The sequence below is a fragment of the Lemur catta genome, chromosome 4 (genome assembly GCF_020740605.2).
Source record: "Lemur catta isolate mLemCat1 chromosome 4, mLemCat1.pri, whole genome shotgun sequence".
Taxonomy (NCBI): Eukaryota; Metazoa; Chordata; class Mammalia; order Primates; family Lemuridae; genus Lemur; species Lemur catta.
In genome coordinates this window covers 45,218,718-45,235,852 of record NC_059131.1, presented here as the reverse complement: position 1 = coordinate 45,235,852, position 17,135 = coordinate 45,218,718, and the positions used below count along the sequence as shown (strand labels likewise).

At 37.6% G+C, this 17,135-nt stretch overlaps 2 long non-coding RNA genes across 2 annotated transcripts in view; both read right to left on the bottom strand.

Moving 5' to 3' along the window:
- LOC123636939 overlaps positions 1 to 17,135 on the bottom strand; it is a 199,684-nt gene that overhangs the window by 10,232 nt on the left and 172,317 nt on the right. The window lies entirely within an intron of this gene.
- LOC123636938 lies at positions 6,017 to 16,816 on the bottom strand. The gene is made up of 3 exons (XR_006734707.1): positions 16,592 to 16,816; positions 6,630 to 6,739; positions 6,017 to 6,350 (listed from the first exon to the last, which is right to left on the bottom strand). It is a non-coding gene; the product is annotated as an uncharacterized LOC123636938 (long non-coding RNA).

Genomic DNA, 17,135 nt, shown 5'->3' with positions numbered 1-17,135 from the left:
TGCACTGACACCTTGATCTTGGGCTTTCCAGCCTCCAGAACTGTGACAAGTGAGTGTCTGTTGTTTAACTCACCCAATCTATGGTTCTTATAGCAGCTCAAGAAGACTGGTACAGTAATTGGTACCAAGAAAGTGGGATGCTGCTAAAACAAATACCTAAAAATGTGGAAATGCCTTTGGGACTGGGTAATGGGTAGAAACTAGGAGAGTTTTGAGGTGCATACTAGAAAAAGCTAAGGTTCCTATAAAGGGCTTTTAGAGATGATTCTAACAAGGCTCAGAAAGAAAAGAGGAGAGCTCTAAAGAGAGCTTCTATTTTCTGGGAGAATATATAAATAATCATGAACAGAATGTTGGTAGAAATATGGAGAGTAAAGGCCATTTTGGTAAAGTCTCAGGTGGAAATGAGAAACGTGTTATTGGAAACTGGAGGAAAGGTAATCCTTGTTTTAAAAAAACTTGGCTAAATTGCATTTGTGTTCTAAAGTTTCGTGGAAGATAGAACTTGCAAGCAATGAAATTCTATTTAGCTGAAGATATTTCTAAGCAAAGTGTTGAAGGAGTGGCTTGCTTCCCCCCAACAGCTTTTAGTAAAATGCAAGAAGAGAAAAAGACTGAAGAAGGGGTTGTTAATCAAAAAGAAACCAGAACTTAAAGATTTGGAAAAGTCTCAGCCCATCCATATTACAGAGAACACTAAGGGTGTGGTGAAGCAACCACTTGATAAGTAGATTAATATGGGTAAGAACCACGGACCCAATCAGCCACCCCAGCAGAAACACTGCTAATTTGAACTGAAGGGGGCAGGGAGGAAACTAAATGAGGGAAAGCTGCCAGACTTCTTAAATCCTTCAGGACTAGACGATAGAACTATTTGGCTGCCAATACTATTCTTCAAGACAACAGAAGAATGACCCTGAAGGTAAATTATCAGAGCTGCCTTCTTGCTTTCAGAGGCAGGAAGAACAAATAACTCCTTTTCAACAGGCCAGATGGTGGCTTCTTGGAGCAGTGGAGGTGGGGCCACCCAGATCCTGGAGAACATGACCCTTCACCCCTGCCTGGAAGAACCACACCACCTGGATGAGTCTGGAAGGCAGGACCTCTGCCTCAGTGGGCCCAGAAGATACAAAATCATATTAAAGAGAAATATTATTGAGCCTTAATTGCTCATGAAACTTGCTGTGCTAAGTTTTGGACTTGCTTGGAACCCATTGCTCCTTTCTTCCTTCAGATTTCTCCTTTTTGGAATGGTAATATCTATCCTATGCCTGTTCCATCATTGTGTTTTGAGAATAATTAACTTCTGGTTTCACAGGGTCATAGCTAGAGAGGAATTTTGCTACAGGATGAATTGTATCTCTACTTTCATCTATATCTGATTTAGATGATATTGAGATAAAACTCTGGACTTTACACTGTAAAATTGATGTTTGAAACATGTTAAGATTGCTGGGGCTGTTGAGATGTAATTAATGTATTTTCTATGTAAGAAGGATATTAACTTTGGGGGAGCAGAGGTAGAATACTATATATTGAATATTTGTGTCACCCCAAAATTTATGTGTTAAAATCCTAATCTCCAATGTGATGGTATTTGGAGGTGGAACCTTTGAGAAGTAATTAGGGTTAGGTTAGGTTATGAAGGTGGGAACCTGATGATGGTATTAAAACCCTTATTAAAAAAATAAGAGGCCCAAGATATCTCCCCTGCCCCAAGTACATGCAGCGAGGAAAGGCCATGTGAGAACATAATGAGAAGACTGTGTCCACACACCAGGAAGAGGACCCTTACCAAGAACTAAATCCACTGTCCCCTTGATCTTGGATTTATGAGCCACCAGAACTATGAGAAATAAATGTCTCTCGCCTAAGCCATCCAGTCAATGGTATTTTGTTATATGAATAGCAGCCTGAGAAGACTAAAACACTGTCCTATTCATATTGACTCATCTGACTTCAAACTCATCTCAACTCTGTGTTAAGAAGAGGGTTAACGGCCTGGTTCTCCAATGCCACATACCTACCTATAAACAGTGGCCTTTTGGTGACAATGACTTAATCTACTAGCACAGGGAGTCAATAGAGATAAAAACATAGCTAATTAACAAAAAATTTATTATTCACAACAGCCCATTATGGAAAGAACTTCCGTTTCGTTTCTGTTGACAGATGAATGAATAAAGAAAATACCTGTATATATGTGTGTATGTATATATATGTGTGTGTGTGTGTATATATATATATATATATATAAAATGAAATATTACTCAGTCTCTAAAAAGAAGGCAATCTCATCATTTGCCACAGCATGGACAAAACTGGAGGACATTATGATAAGTAAAATGAACCAGACACAGAAAGAAAATACTACATGATCTCACCTATCTGTAGAATCCTTTTGGACTTTTTTAAGTCAAACTCATAAAAACAGAGAGTAGAAGGGTGATTACCAGGGGTCAAAGGGCAAGGAAAATGGGGAGATGTTGGTCAAAGAGTACAAACTTTTGGTTAGAAGATGAATGGGTTCTGGGGATCTAATGCACAGCATGGTGACAATAGTTGATAATAATGTATTGCATACTTGAAATTTGCTAAGAGAGTAGATCTTATGTATTTTCACCACAAACAATAAAAGAACTATGTGGGGCAGTGGATATGTTAATTAGCATGATTGTAGTGATCATTTCACTATGTATATCAAAACATCACGTTGAATATCTTAAGTATATACAATTTTTATTTGTTAATTATACCTCAATAAAGTTGAGGGGGGAATGATTGGATTCCAGGGACCATTCTACTGTTAGCTATGTGGATTTGAGATTATGCATTCAGTATACACATTTGTATCCAAATGAGGTTGGACTAGAGAAATACATTTTATGTAGTGTTCCCAGGAACACTGAGGTCTCCCAGAGGTGTCTCTTGGCTTTGTCAGCTGAGTTACCAGGTTAGGCATCCATGCCTTCCAAATCCCCTTCAACTGGAGCTGTTCTGTTTTAATCTGCTGTATACACTGGGATTCTGCATAATGCTTAACTGGGAAAAAATAATGCTACTGTAAAAACAATAGCAATAAAAATAAAATGTTTGAAATCCACGGGAGCAGCTAATCTTCAGGTGCCTAGCTCTGGCAGTCTGTGAGATACCTGGGGGGAGGGTGGCCCTTGCAGCACCTTTCAAATCACATCAGGTAGCTCCAATACTGCCTGGATCAGGCTGTGTTATGGGGATCAGACTGCATTGCTGAAGGTGCCCACAACAGAGATTCTTAGAGGAGTCTCCACCCTTCACCCCTGAACTCTTCTCTGAAGGCCTGCTAGCAACCCAGGATTCTAGATCCAGTCAGAAAGGCATGGATGAAATAAATTCCCTGGAGTTTTCCCTATGGCTTAGACCCTCTGTGAAAAATTTCTGGGATTTATGAAGGTCTGATTCAACAGGTTTAATTTCATTCAACAGATATTCATTGATGAACATCAAATATAGGCTATCCATTAGCTTTGTACTGCTAGACTTTGGTGCTGAGATTTGTCATTTTGTTTTTATTGTGGTCATTGTTTGTTTTTGTTGTCATTGTTATTGTTTTTCCATATTTCACCCAGAAACTCCAGCTCCTACAGCTCCATAGAGTAAAAATATTTAGGGACTTCCCCTGCTCCCCTCTACATATATTTCCATTGAATTCTTCCAACCTCTATTTAGCACTAGCTGAGTGACCCTTACGGAGCTAGGTACAGGGATAAACAGAAGAAAAGTTTAAGAGATATGGCCTCTGTCTTCAAGGATTTAAAGTGTATCTGGGAGAAAAAAATCTTCGACACACAACACCAGCAGGTAACAAAGGAAGAGTGCTAAATTAGCCACAGCCACCTGCCAAAGGCATGGTACTGACACTAAATTTGCTTGGCAGTCTGGAAAGCGCAAGATCAGAGCAAGTTGACATGTGTGTGTGTGTGTGTGTGTATGTGTGTGTGTGTGTGTGTGTGTGTGTGTTGTTTGTGGGAGGAGTTGACCTGTTTATTGAAGGGCTAGAAAGATTGGGACACAAAGAGAGAATGACCCCTTATGGGGAAGGGGAGAACACAGAAGACAAGCCCAGGGAGCGCTGAGGAGATTAGCTGCTTTGGGGCAAAACCCTACTGTATCACAGAGCCTAGACACTCAGCCTCTGCCACCACCCGGGTGGAGGTTGCTGGTCAAGTGACTTACCTGGTCTAGATCTCCAGCTATCATTTTCCAATGAAAATTAGCTCCTGGGCTCCTACTTTTCTCAAAGACACTACTCCATTTCAATATGTTTAATGCCTGCAACGTGCTTAGTGCTCACTACCTGCAAAAGAGACACACATTATTATTACCATAATCATCGTTTACCACCTGCTTGCCTCACTTGAACCCATTACTCATGCCATCCCTCTCCCAGGAGGAGCCCTGTGTCATCTCCTAGGGTTCACATACCTGCTCTTTGGGAGATGAATTTACTAATTCTTAAATTTTAAAGTGACCACTTCCAAATGCTCAGGGAACTGGTATTAAATGTGGTAGGGAAAGTGGTATTAAATTTGGATTCCTCAGTAGATATGCTTGCTTTTCAGAAGCTGAGGGTGCTTGAGGGTGGGTCAGCGCTCCTTCAAAGTCAGTAAGAGAAAACAGCCTACTGAGTGATTTAGGGAATACAAGATCTGAAATATCTTCCAAAATAGGGGTCTTCCCACATGAGAACAATCTTCCGCACTTTCCTGTTTCTCCCATGATCTCTTTTTCCTAAACTAGCCGTGATAATCTGGGAATAAATCCACATTTTTCTAAGGGAGAAATACTGCCAAGCTTGCTAATCTCATGCAGATGTGATGATACTTTTACCATGTTGTAATATGGCTTCTTAAAAAACAAGTTGGAAGGAGGGGGAAAAAGCCCACCAAAAAAACAACAAATATTCGCCAACCCATATGGTCAGTAATTGCTGTTTAATAGTCCTCCTATTACAAACCTAAGAGGCAGCAGTCTGAATTACCAGTAGAGTATTAATAAACAGGAATGAGTTAATAGTGCATAAAGACCTTCTAGTGGAACAGTGGGGGAGTTGAATATTCTTTTCTTCAGTCAGCTGTAAGTAATTACTGCATGGTGTGCTTCTGACTATTACCATAACAGAGCAATTGGACGTGAAGAATGGATAATAGTACGGACACGGAGGTATTTTTAGAATATCAGCAGTGAAGCAGGTAACCGGTCTACTCCAGTAGAAACCTTTAAATAAGTTTAGAAGACTTATTTTTTTTTCCTTATGACATTTAGCCATGGTAGAATTTTAAAAAGATCAATCTAATAAATTATTTAAAATAACTTTACAAAGAGGATGCCTGTGATATGTAAATAAGAAGGCAAGAAGGGAGGAAGGAAAAGCCTAAAAAGCCCAGGCGGACGGGAGGCATGAGCCGACGTTACTGTAACTACATAATCACAGGTTCCCTCCTGCTCCTGGGAGACACAGCCTTCCTCTCTGCCTGGATGCCCAATCTGCCTGACTGGCTCCCGCTGGCTGCTCAGGTGAAAGTGAAAATATTCAAATCAGAGCTGTAACTATGATTGCTGGAGTTGTGGGTTTTCTAAAATTGAGTTAGTCATCCTCAGTGATTTAATGATGCATATCATTTATTTTAAAATATTATTACAGGGGCACTGACTGAGCTGCGGTGCCTTTTTCGAGGGACTGTCCATTATGCGATGCGGCAGGGTCTGTCATGGGCGGCGGCAGGCTGAGATATTGTCTAACGGCACAACATATGTTCTTGGATGAAAACAGCTTGAGCCTTTGATTCAGAAAGCCATAATTTTGTAAATGCACACAAATATCATTTAAGGAATATTTTGATTTTTTTTTTCCCAGGGTATAGGTCCTTCTCCTGCCTCCTGGCTGCACAGGCCGATGCTGATTTTTCAATTTGCAGGTTTGTTAAGCATCATGGAATGTTTTGGTTCTCAATCAAGAATATTCTTCCCAAGTGGTTCCAAAGTCCTACGCTTGAAAATAAGCGCATGTCCTCTTTGTCTCCTAGCAGCATGTGTTCCAACGTACAATAGCGGCACAGGACGGAGCAAGGGAATGCCTTTGATTGAACCATCCTATAGGTTTTTAACCTGCCACTCTCAGGAGCTGCAAGCTTTCTTAAGGCCGGGCGGCATGCTCTCTTCTTTGGGCGGTGCTGGCAGCTGGAGTCCAACAGGGGTGGTTAGGAGCCAGGACCCAAGTCCTCCTCCTGGCAGGATTCCTGGCCTACGTCGTGGCACAGAAGCTGAACAGAGGATGAACCACCCCAGTGCTAATGACCTCTGAGTCCCACCTGAAAAGGAGAAGCACAACCTATGGGACAGGTGGCAATGCTTAACTGATCTCTGCCCACCACTTTGAAGTGCTCTGACAAACAAATGTGTGTGAAATAAACACCATCACGTTTATTTTTCCTGAAAAACTGCATTATTGTGTCTGATCTCTACCAGCAAGGATATCTTGATTTATCTAGACACAGCCTCTTTCCTGCTAAAAGATGCTGCAGTATAAATTTACAGCTGTGTATTTCACCTATTTAACTGGTGATTCTTAATAGAACTCAAGGGCACACCTGTAAAGGTGTCGCTGTGACCCGGGGAGAGCAGCAGCTTCTCCATGTTGCTGGTTTCAATGTGCTTTTTTCATGTGTTTGAAAGCTGAATAGTTCTCTTTTCCTTAAATCTGTGGAAAGATGAGGACAAACGAAAATCTGGTTAATTAAATGCCAATTTTAAACAAAATTTTTCACATTGGGCAAAGATCAAAGGTCATTTCTAGAAAGTACTCAAGACCTCATGCTATAGCATCTTTGTGTGTCTGATTTGGTGAAATTTTGAGATACTTACAACTGGCTTTGCATGTGACCACACTATTTATGGTCATGAATGTGTCTCGTTTAAATTTATTCTGCATCTCCTATTAACCATGAAGTTCCTGAGGGCATAGGGTTACCTGTGGGTTTCATACCCAGGGTTGACCCCCTGTCCAAAGAACCAGTACACGAACTTCACTAGGAAATGACACCACCACCGATCAGAGCTGTTACTATCATATATCTAGAAAACCTTCAGGGGAGTAAAGAATAAGACAATTCTCCCAAGAATGAGATTAATAGGGGGAAAGAGTGCTCCAACTCCTTTATATTTCCATTTAGCTCTAAAAGCCCAGAGGTGGAGGTGGGAAGAAATACCTAGAACTGTTAAGAAGCCAAGTAGTTTCAGAGGCCACCATTTTATCACTTCAGCTGGTAACTCTCTAGTCAAGAATCTTAGTACTCTCAGGTGTTCCCATTGAAACAACTTAGCAGGTCAACACTTCAATAAAAGCTATTGAAAAGGTAAATTATTTAGAGTGGATTATACAATTCAATCCATATAAAACTTCCCAGATTTGTTGAATTCTGCTACCCTATTCATGGGTTATCATGACAACCAATAGGACTCACAAAAAGTATTTTTTCCAGCATTTGGAAAATAATCCTCTGAAATGCCCAGTTATATGATCTTGCAAATAACAATGATAATAAGAGGGCTAAATAATCTGGCCTCTACCTACTTCATTGATTTCATCTCCTACTATCCTCCCGGGTCTTACTTTAGGTCCTCCATCACCTTGAGCTTATCCCTGCATCTGAGTCTTTGCACTGTCTGTTTCCTCTGCCTGGAATACATTCAGCCTCAGTTAAAATGTTCTCTCAAAGAAACTTTTCTTAATGGCTTTTCAGGCATTTTGTAAACCTGTTTTATTTTAATCACAGAATTTATACTGATGTTTTACTGTTTGTGTTTATGCTAGCCTGAACTGTTCTTTAATTCTTGACTACCTCTTTACTATTTAATATACATGCCATGTAACATGTAACTGTGGGTAGAAAATAGTCCCTGCCCTGTGGATGTTAGGCTTAGCCCTGTGACTTGCATTGGTTAATTAAATGTTGGCAGCTGTGATGACAACAGAGATTTTAAATATGTTGTGTGTCTTGCTTGGGTCCTGGTGCTCTTACCATGCCCTAGTAGAAAACTATACCTAGGTAGTAACTTTTTGAAGAAGAATAAAGAGACTCTTAGGACAAAACCGAACCTAATTAAAAGCCCATAGCCAAGTCCTCCCGTGACCTGAAGTAGTGATGTTTCAGCCAACCCATGAGACCATTAGCAAGAAGATAAATACTTGTTTAAGTTACTGAGTTTTGGGTTTGGGTATGAGGTTTGTCATATAGCATTATTGTGGCAATTGCTAGTTAACATAAAAACTGTATAAGAAATGGGCTTCTCCTGTAAAAAAAATGTTAAAACATGTGTCATTGGTTTGGGATCCCATGGGAAATAGAGAAGAAAGTATAAAAACACTGAAATAGGAACCGGGAAAAATGAAAACCCATCTTATATAGCACCAAAACATTTGATAAAACTGTTGCTATAATAATCTAGAAGGAAATAATTATGCAAAATGTACTCATGGCATTGGGTTGGGAAGTTTGGGGGACAGATATTCATAGTATAAGTTGACTGCTATTATCTGCATTTGATAAGTTACTCCATGAAAGAGATAAGCTTGGAAAAGAATCCACTGGTTTACAAACAGGATTGAGAGTAATTGAGAGAACCCAAGAATTCTGGAAATTGAAAGTTTTAAAAATTAAACCATTTCTCTTTATAGACAACATTTCTATTAGAACATTGGCATAAAGTAAAGCTAAAATCAAGAAAGTGGTCATCACACCCATTGGTAAGATCTCTGAAAAGATTAAGGAGACTGAGGGTGCATCTCACAGATGCCTAATACATGCAAAGTACCTATACTATCTAGAAAGGAGCATACTTCTAAAAGAATTATGGTGAGGCATTTGGCACATGTAGTTGACTGGAATCAAACAGAAAACCCACAAAGTTTTTCAGAGAGCCATATTGGCAAAATTGCTACCAGCTTGGATTTAAAAAGACTATGTCTATTTGAGATATTTAAAGCTCTCTGGAGCCCCCAAAATTTTACAGGCAGGAAGCAGGCTGAGAAATCTGTTCACCTGTCAAGAGAGTATATTCTCTAGTACTCCTCAGAAAAGCCAAAAATGAAAAAGGAAGGAGTTCTGAGATGAGCAAAAACCCATGTACAACAGTAGAGTGGTGATAAACTCCCAGGTGCAGAGCCAGGGCCTAATCGAAGTACATGCCAATCTCTTTGTAGAGGAATCTGGAAAAATTTGCCTAGCAGAATTTCAAGATTGCTATAGATCAGTTGACTTCTACGTTTCTTCCAGTTTTCTCCTTGTTTCATGCAACTGTTTAATTTGTTTATCCTGTCCATATTCCAACATTGTATAGTAAATGTGTGGGGGCAGATAACATATCCTTTCAGTTTATAGATGTCCAGATCAAGAGCAGCTCCATCTAGACCTGACATGGACCATGAGATCCTGGACTTTGAACCTGATAAATTAGGTGAGATTTTGTGGATTTCTTAGGATGGCAGTGAGTATATACCAGATGCAGAAGGAACATGAGCAATTCTGAAGAGTGCAGACTGTGGTAAACAGAGTAAGTTATTATTTTTAATCTGCATTCCCTTCCTATTATAAAACTATACATTCACACTTTTCCCTATGAAACTTGCAGTTCTTCCCACAATGAGTGAAAAATACTTCCTTGATCCATTTATGTTGGGCTTGGCATGTGAATTGTTTTGGTTAATGAAATGTTAGTAAAGGAGACAGAAGCAGAGATTTAGACTTGCTGGCATGATCTGGCTTATCCTCTTGCACTTCTGTTGTTCTCCATGAGAAGTGCATGCCCCAGATAGCTGCCGGCCCAGAGAGACATAAGAGACAAGAGGAGCAGATCTGATCCCAACTGACAGTTTAGAACCAAGATAAACTGAACCTTGCTAACATCAGTCACCTTCCAGCTGACCCACAGAACTGTTACTGAGACAAAGGAATGTTTGATATTGTAATTCAGAGATTTTAGAATTGTTTGTTTCATAGCACTATTGTAGAATAAATGCTGACTGATATAGTTTATATTTGCTTATTGTCTGATGCCTCATGGGAATATTAGGGCTAAGCTCTATGAAAACAGGAATATTTTTGTATCTTGTTCATCTATGTATTATAGTGGACAGAAACATTCTAGATGGATAGACATTGCATAATAAATATTTTCAAGTGAATAAATGAAAAATAATTTATAGTAAGAAACTACCAATTTAACCTTAACTATCTATTAGAACTTTATTTGGGTATATTAGTTACTGAAAAATTAAGGTTAAATTCACAGTGGGTAAAGAAGAATGACATATCTATAGGAAAAGAAGCCATTTGGAATTCTTCACAAGAAAGTATTAGAGATCTCCTAGAGCGATGTTACGGATGTCTGGGATAGAGACCAACTGAAGTGACTGGCATAGTTAATTGAATTGAGGAAAGAGCATTACTATTGAGACAGTGTCCCAGGCATCTCTGTGTCTGTAGCTCCAGCACAGAGTGGGCTGTCAATACATGTGTGTTGAAATAAATTAACTTTCAGAGCTCATAGAAGCTTTTATACCCTTTTACACCCTAGTTGGCCTTTAGTACTAGAAGATATTAAAATGATATCAGCAAATAACACAGGCCTGTGCCTGATCCTTTGCTCTGCCAAAAACTCTGACTTGGGAGGAGCTTGGTTGTGCCTTTGGAGTCAACCTTGGAGAACATGGGGAACTCGCTCCGCAGATGAAAAGGCAGGAACTCTACAGATACTCTTAACTCATTTTTTTAGCTTTTGTATTCTCTAAATCAACCCATTTTAGTTTCCTATTCTTCTGTAGCAATTTTTTCCTTTAATCAAATATCCCACCCTTAATTTACAGCAGTAATTCTATTGAACAGTTTATTCTTCATCCACTATCACCCAGCCCCTATTATGTACTGCATAGTATGCTAAATCCTCGGACTATCACACTTGAGGAAGACATTGTTCTTCTACCGAGGTGTCTATTGGAGAGGGAAAGATAAACAATCTGATTGTATTGCTTTAAAGTAAGTGCTACAATTAAAAATTCCTCATGAGAACATAAAACTAGAGTACCTAATAATACTTAGGGAACAAGAAAAATGGAGTTTGAAAGAGAAGTAGGAGGCAAAGAAGGGGGATAATGAGGTGAGAGAAATTACCCTGAGCATGTTTGTGTCAATGCTTATAGGAAGGGAGGCCCTATCATAAGATAATAAATGCCTTAATCAGTGTATTCCTGAAAGAAAATTATGTGGCTGACCATATATACACTCTACTAATGACCATATATACACTCTAGTACTAATGAAAAAGGGAAAAGAAGAGCTTGCAGAGCCCCTAAAGACTCCTTCCTGGAGTACGGTACACATACCTTATCACAGTCTCAAGAAAAGTGATGAAATGGCAAGGAACCGCTAAACAGCAATTATTCTGTGAAGGAGAGAAAAGCAGAATCTACTGATTGAAGCAGCTTGTCCACTTGTCCACTTGTTGAAGGTAAGTGTCTGTTTTTTTTTTTTTTGAAAGGCACTTGAAGTCAGTAAAGAGAGATTAAAAAGCAAAAGCAAGTGAAGAGAGTCTGGAAAATAAAAACAAGACAGACCAAATTATATAGTAACAAAGAAAATAGGATGGAATTTGGTCTGACATAGTGAGGGTGTGAAAGGATAAAGGATCATCAGAGCCTGGAGCACTTTATAGAAATTAAAAAGAAAATTCTTGTGGCTTGATGGATGAGCTAAGATAAGGCACCTGGAGGCCAAGAGTTCAAGAGTTTATGTGATCAATTTAAAAGTCTTCTGACTTAGTAGAGGGCAATTTTAAAGAGAGTTGAAAAATGTTTGGCTAATTAAATTTGTAAAGTAAATGTAAATCTCGAAAAGTGTTTATGTCTGCTTTCTATTTTTTAATCTTCCATATATGTCAAAACTGAATTATGCCAATAATATATAATGTTAGTCTTTTAATGATATTTATTTTACCTTCTCTCTTTTTTTATGGACACATAAAGTTGGACATATTTATGGGGTACATGTGATATTTTGTCACATGCATACAATGTGTAACGATTGAAACAGGGTAATCGCAACATCTATCACCTCAAACAATTGTCATTTCTTTGTATTAGGAACAGTCCAAAGCTGCTCTTCTTGCCATTTTGAAATATACAATAAATTATGTTATCTGCAGTTGCCCTACTGTGCTATGGAACACTAGAACTTATTCTTTCTAACTATAGTTTTGTACTCATTAATAAAACTCTCTTCATCCTGCCCTTTCTCCTCCCCTTCCCTGCCTCTGGTAACCGTCATCCATTTTCTACCCTCTACCTCCATGAGGTCAATTTTTTTAGCTCCCAAGTGTGAGTGAGAACATGCAATATTTGTCTTTTTCTGCCTGGCTTATTTCACTGAACATAATGTACTCCATTCCATCTATGTTGCTGCAAATGATAGGATTTCATTCTTTCTCATGGCTGAATAGTATTCATTTCATTCTTTCTTATGGCTGAATAGTATTCCATTGTGTGTATATACCACATTTTCTTTACCCATTCACTGTTGATGGACACTTAGGTTGATTCCATATCTTGATATTGTGAAAGTTCTGCAATAAACATGGAAGTGTAGATATCTCTTTGATATATTGATTTCCTTTCTTTTGAATATATACCCAGAAAGGGGATTGCTGGATCATATAGTAGTTCCATTTTTAGGTTTTTGAGAAATCTCCAGAATGTGTTCCATAGGGACTGTATGAATTTACATTCCCACCAACAGAGAACAAGTATTCTCTCTTCTCCATATCCTTATCAGTGTATGTTTTCTCTTTTTTTTTTACTATTATATTTTTATTTCAAAATATTAAGGGGGTACAAATGTTTTTTGTTACATGGATCGCTTTTGTAATGCTTGAATCATAGCTATAAGTGTGTGCATTACCCAGATAGTGTTCATTGTACCCATTAGGTAGGTTTTTGCCCCTCCCCTCTTTCCTCTCTCTCCTACTTGATTTCCATGAAGTTTTACATTCCTCTGTGCACACATGTCCTCATTGGTTAGTTCAATTTAATAGTGGGTACATGTGGTGTTTGTTTTTCCATTCTTGTGATACCTCCCTTAGGATAATGGTCTCCAGTTCCATCCAAATTGTTGCAAAAGGCATTCATTTATCCTTTTTCAGCTGAGTAGTACACCATGATATACATACACTGCATTTTGTTAATCCACTCAATTCATGATACCCCGTAGGGGACTGCTGGATTGAATGGTGGGTCTACTTTTAGTTCTTTGAGGAATTTCCATACTATTTTCCATAGAGGTTGTACTGATTTGCAGTCCCACCAACAGTGTATAAGCATTCCATTTTCTCTGCATCCATGCCAAAATCTGTTGTTTCTAAATCTGTTTCATTAAAATGAATTTTAATGAAAGTCATTCTAACAGGGGTAAGTTGATATCTCATTGTGATTTTAATTTGCATTTCCCTAATGATTGGTGATATTGAGCATTTTTTCTTATGTTTGCCAGCCATTCATGTATCTTGTATTAAAAAGCTTCTATTCATATGTTTTGCCCACTTTTTAATGGGGTTGTTTGGTTTTTTTCTTGCTGATTTGATTGAGTTCTTTGTAGATTCCAGATATTAGCCTTTTATCAGATGTATAGCTTACAAATATTTTCTCCCATGCTGTATCTTATCTATTTGCTTTGTTGATTATTGCCTTAACTGTGCAAAAGCTTTTTAGTTTAATCAAATTACATTTATTTATTTTTGTTGTTGCTATGATTGCCATTGGGGTCTTAGTCATAAATTCTTTGCCTAGACTGATATCAAGAAGAGTTTTTTCCTACATTTTCCTCTAGAATTCTTATGTTTTCTTTCCTTATATTTAAGCCTTTTATCTATCTTGAATTAATTTTTGTGAATCATGGGAGATAGGGGTCCTGTTTCATTCTTCTGCATGTAGCTATTCATTTTTTCCAGCACCATTTATTTAATGGAGCTTCATTTCTCCAGCATGAGTTGTTGTCTGCTTCTTCATATATCAGTTGGCTATAGGTGGATAGTTTTATACCTGGGTTCTCTATTCTGTTCCATTGGTATGTCTCTATTTTTATACCAATACTATGCTGTTTTGTTTACTATAGCCTCACAGTATAGTTCCCAGTCTGATAATATGATGCCTCCAGATTTGTTCTTTTTGCTTAGGACTGCTTTGGCATATGCTATTTTCTGTCTTTTTGATAATAGCTATTTTAATTTGTATGAGATTATATATCAGTGTGGTTTTGATTTGTATTTCCCTGATGCTTAGTGATGTTGAACATTTTGTCATATACCTGTTGGACATTTGCACATCTTCTTTTGAAAAAGATCTATTCCAGATCTTTTGCCATTTTTAACTGGATTATTTGGTTTATTTGCTATTGAGTTGTTTGAATTCCTTATATATTCTGGTTAGTAATTCCTTGTTGGATGGATAGTTTGCAAATATTTTCTCCCATTCTGTAAGTTGTCTCTTCACTTTGTTAATAGTTTCTTTTGCTGGGCAGAAGGCTTTTAGCTTGATGTAATTCCATTTATCTTTGCTTTTGTGGCCTGTGCTTTTGAGATCTTACCCAAAAACATCTTTGCCCAGATTCCCCAATGTTTTCTTCCAGTATTTTCATAGCTTCAGGTCTTACATTTAAGTCTTTAATCCATTTTGAATTGATTTTTGGATATGGTGATAAATAAGGGACTAGTTTCATTCTTCTGCATATGGTTATCCAGTTTTTTCAGCACCATTCATCAAAGACTGTCCATTCCCCAGTGTATGTTCTTGGTACCATTATTGAAAATAGGTTGGCTATAAATGCATGTATCTTTTTTTCTGAGTTCCCTATTCTGTTCCATTGATTTATGTGTCTGCGTTTATGCCAGTTCCATGAGATTTTGATTTTTATGGCTTTGTAATATATTTTGAAATCAGGTAGTATGATGCCTCCAGGCTTGTTCTTTTTGCTTCAGGATTGCTTTGGCTGTTCGAGAACTTTTGTGGTTACATATGAACTTTAAGATTGTTTTTTCCTATTCCTGTGAAGAATGCCATTGGTATTTTGATAGGGATTGCACTGAATCTGTAGATTGCTTTTGGTAGTATGCTCATTTTAACAATATTAATTCTAACCTATGAATATGGGATGTCTTTCCGTTTTTTTGATGTATTCTCTTTAATTTTTTTCTCAATTTTTATAGTTTTCTTTGCAGATATCTTTTGCTTGTTTGGTTAAATTCATCCTTCTCTCCTTATTATTCCACTCCAATTGCTCCTACCACTATCCAGAAGGGCTATGCAGATGCAGTTTTCTAACAATAAATCTTATTCTAATATTCCTTAAAAAGAACTTATTTCTCATATATGTATATGTCTTATATGAAGAGGACAATTTTAGTAGGAGAGTATATAATCTTCCAGACAACTTTTCTTTCAAGGGACACATTAACAGTATCTGGGCCACATTTCTTTATTAGCTGAGATATAAATCATAAAAAATCATAGATAATTCCCTCCCGACCACAAATTCTAATAAACAAACTATAAATAATTTTATGATTCTTCTGAGAGAAACCAAAGGCAAATCAAAGAAAGGTGCAAATAGATAGATGCCATGATTATATTCTCTTCTTAATTAAAAGAATTTAATCATCAGCACATTTCATAATTAATATTTTCTATTGTCTTCCTTTATGTTTTCTTATCAATAGTGCAAAAAACCAAAATGTTACTGAAAATAAATAGGGAGGGGAAAAATACCTTGAAAAGAATTTGCCTAGTCAAAAATGGCTTATATTGTTACATACATGGTTGTATTTGATCTTTCTAACAAATTTGGTAGGGTAGGAAAGACAGGTAACTGACCAGAGCAGATAAGGGGATGGTCTTTTAGCCATAAATGCCTGGATTAGGATCCCACTCAGTTGTATGACCTAGGACAGGTTAGTTAATATCTCTGAGGCTCAGTTTGTATCACTAGTAAAACAGGTATAATAAAACCTACCTCATAAGTTTGTTGTGGGAATTAAGTGAAAGAAAGTAAAGGCCTTGGTACACAGGACTAAATAAATAAGTCTATAAATTGCAGCTACGATTAGTATTGCAAAGGTGTTACTATTTTTTTCCACTTGACATATGAGAAACTAAGATAGAGAGAGGCTAATAGACATTCTGCAATGTTCAGAGGCATGCCTAAGAATGCTGCCAACCATACCGGGAAAACTTTCTTTTTTGGCTTTTCACATTCAGAGGCAACCTGTTCATGTTTAGCACTTCTAACAAGAAAAAATTAAAATTCCATTAGAAAAATATGTATTGATGTCATTTTATCTGAACTGTTAAATATCTTTATAAGAAATGGGTCAATCCAGTTGCAATCTTCCAAAAATGCAGAGTCACAGTGTGAGCATTGGCAGAACCCTGAAAGATCAAAGTCAATCTATGGAGTGGCCCATGGCAGTCTCTCCCCCACCTCCAGTCCCAACCTTGCTAGCCAACTCTTACCTTAATGACATAATTAAATGTTTATAAAGTTCCATAATTCTTATTCCTTTAATTAACTGGAGGAAAACTTCTTATCTTCCCAATGTTGAAGATTCTGCTGTTTCACTTTGCATAGATTTCAAAAGGCTATTATTCAATCTCCTCTGTAATAATAATAAAAAAAGAACTAATTATTTTAAAAATAAATGAGAATTTGGGTGGCAATGCAAACTTTCAATCAACTTATATAAGTCATCGCTAAAATTGGTTCTGTATATCGTGCTGTTGATTTTTACCAAAAGATGTTCTAGATAACAAATCTAAACTTAGCAAAAGCCAAAATCACTGAATCAGAAGATTCTCTTGAAAGTTTGTCTGGACTCGAGAGGTACAGCCACAGAGGCTTAAGTTCCTCAAGAGGAAAATGTGTGAACTTGGGACAAGACACAAAATACATGCTATAAATTTTAGAAAAGTTTCTTATAACCTCTGCCATTGTTCCTTTGACCCTCCACCAATTTAAGAGTTCTAATGTAGGCAGATGTTGAAATGGTACCATTTAGAT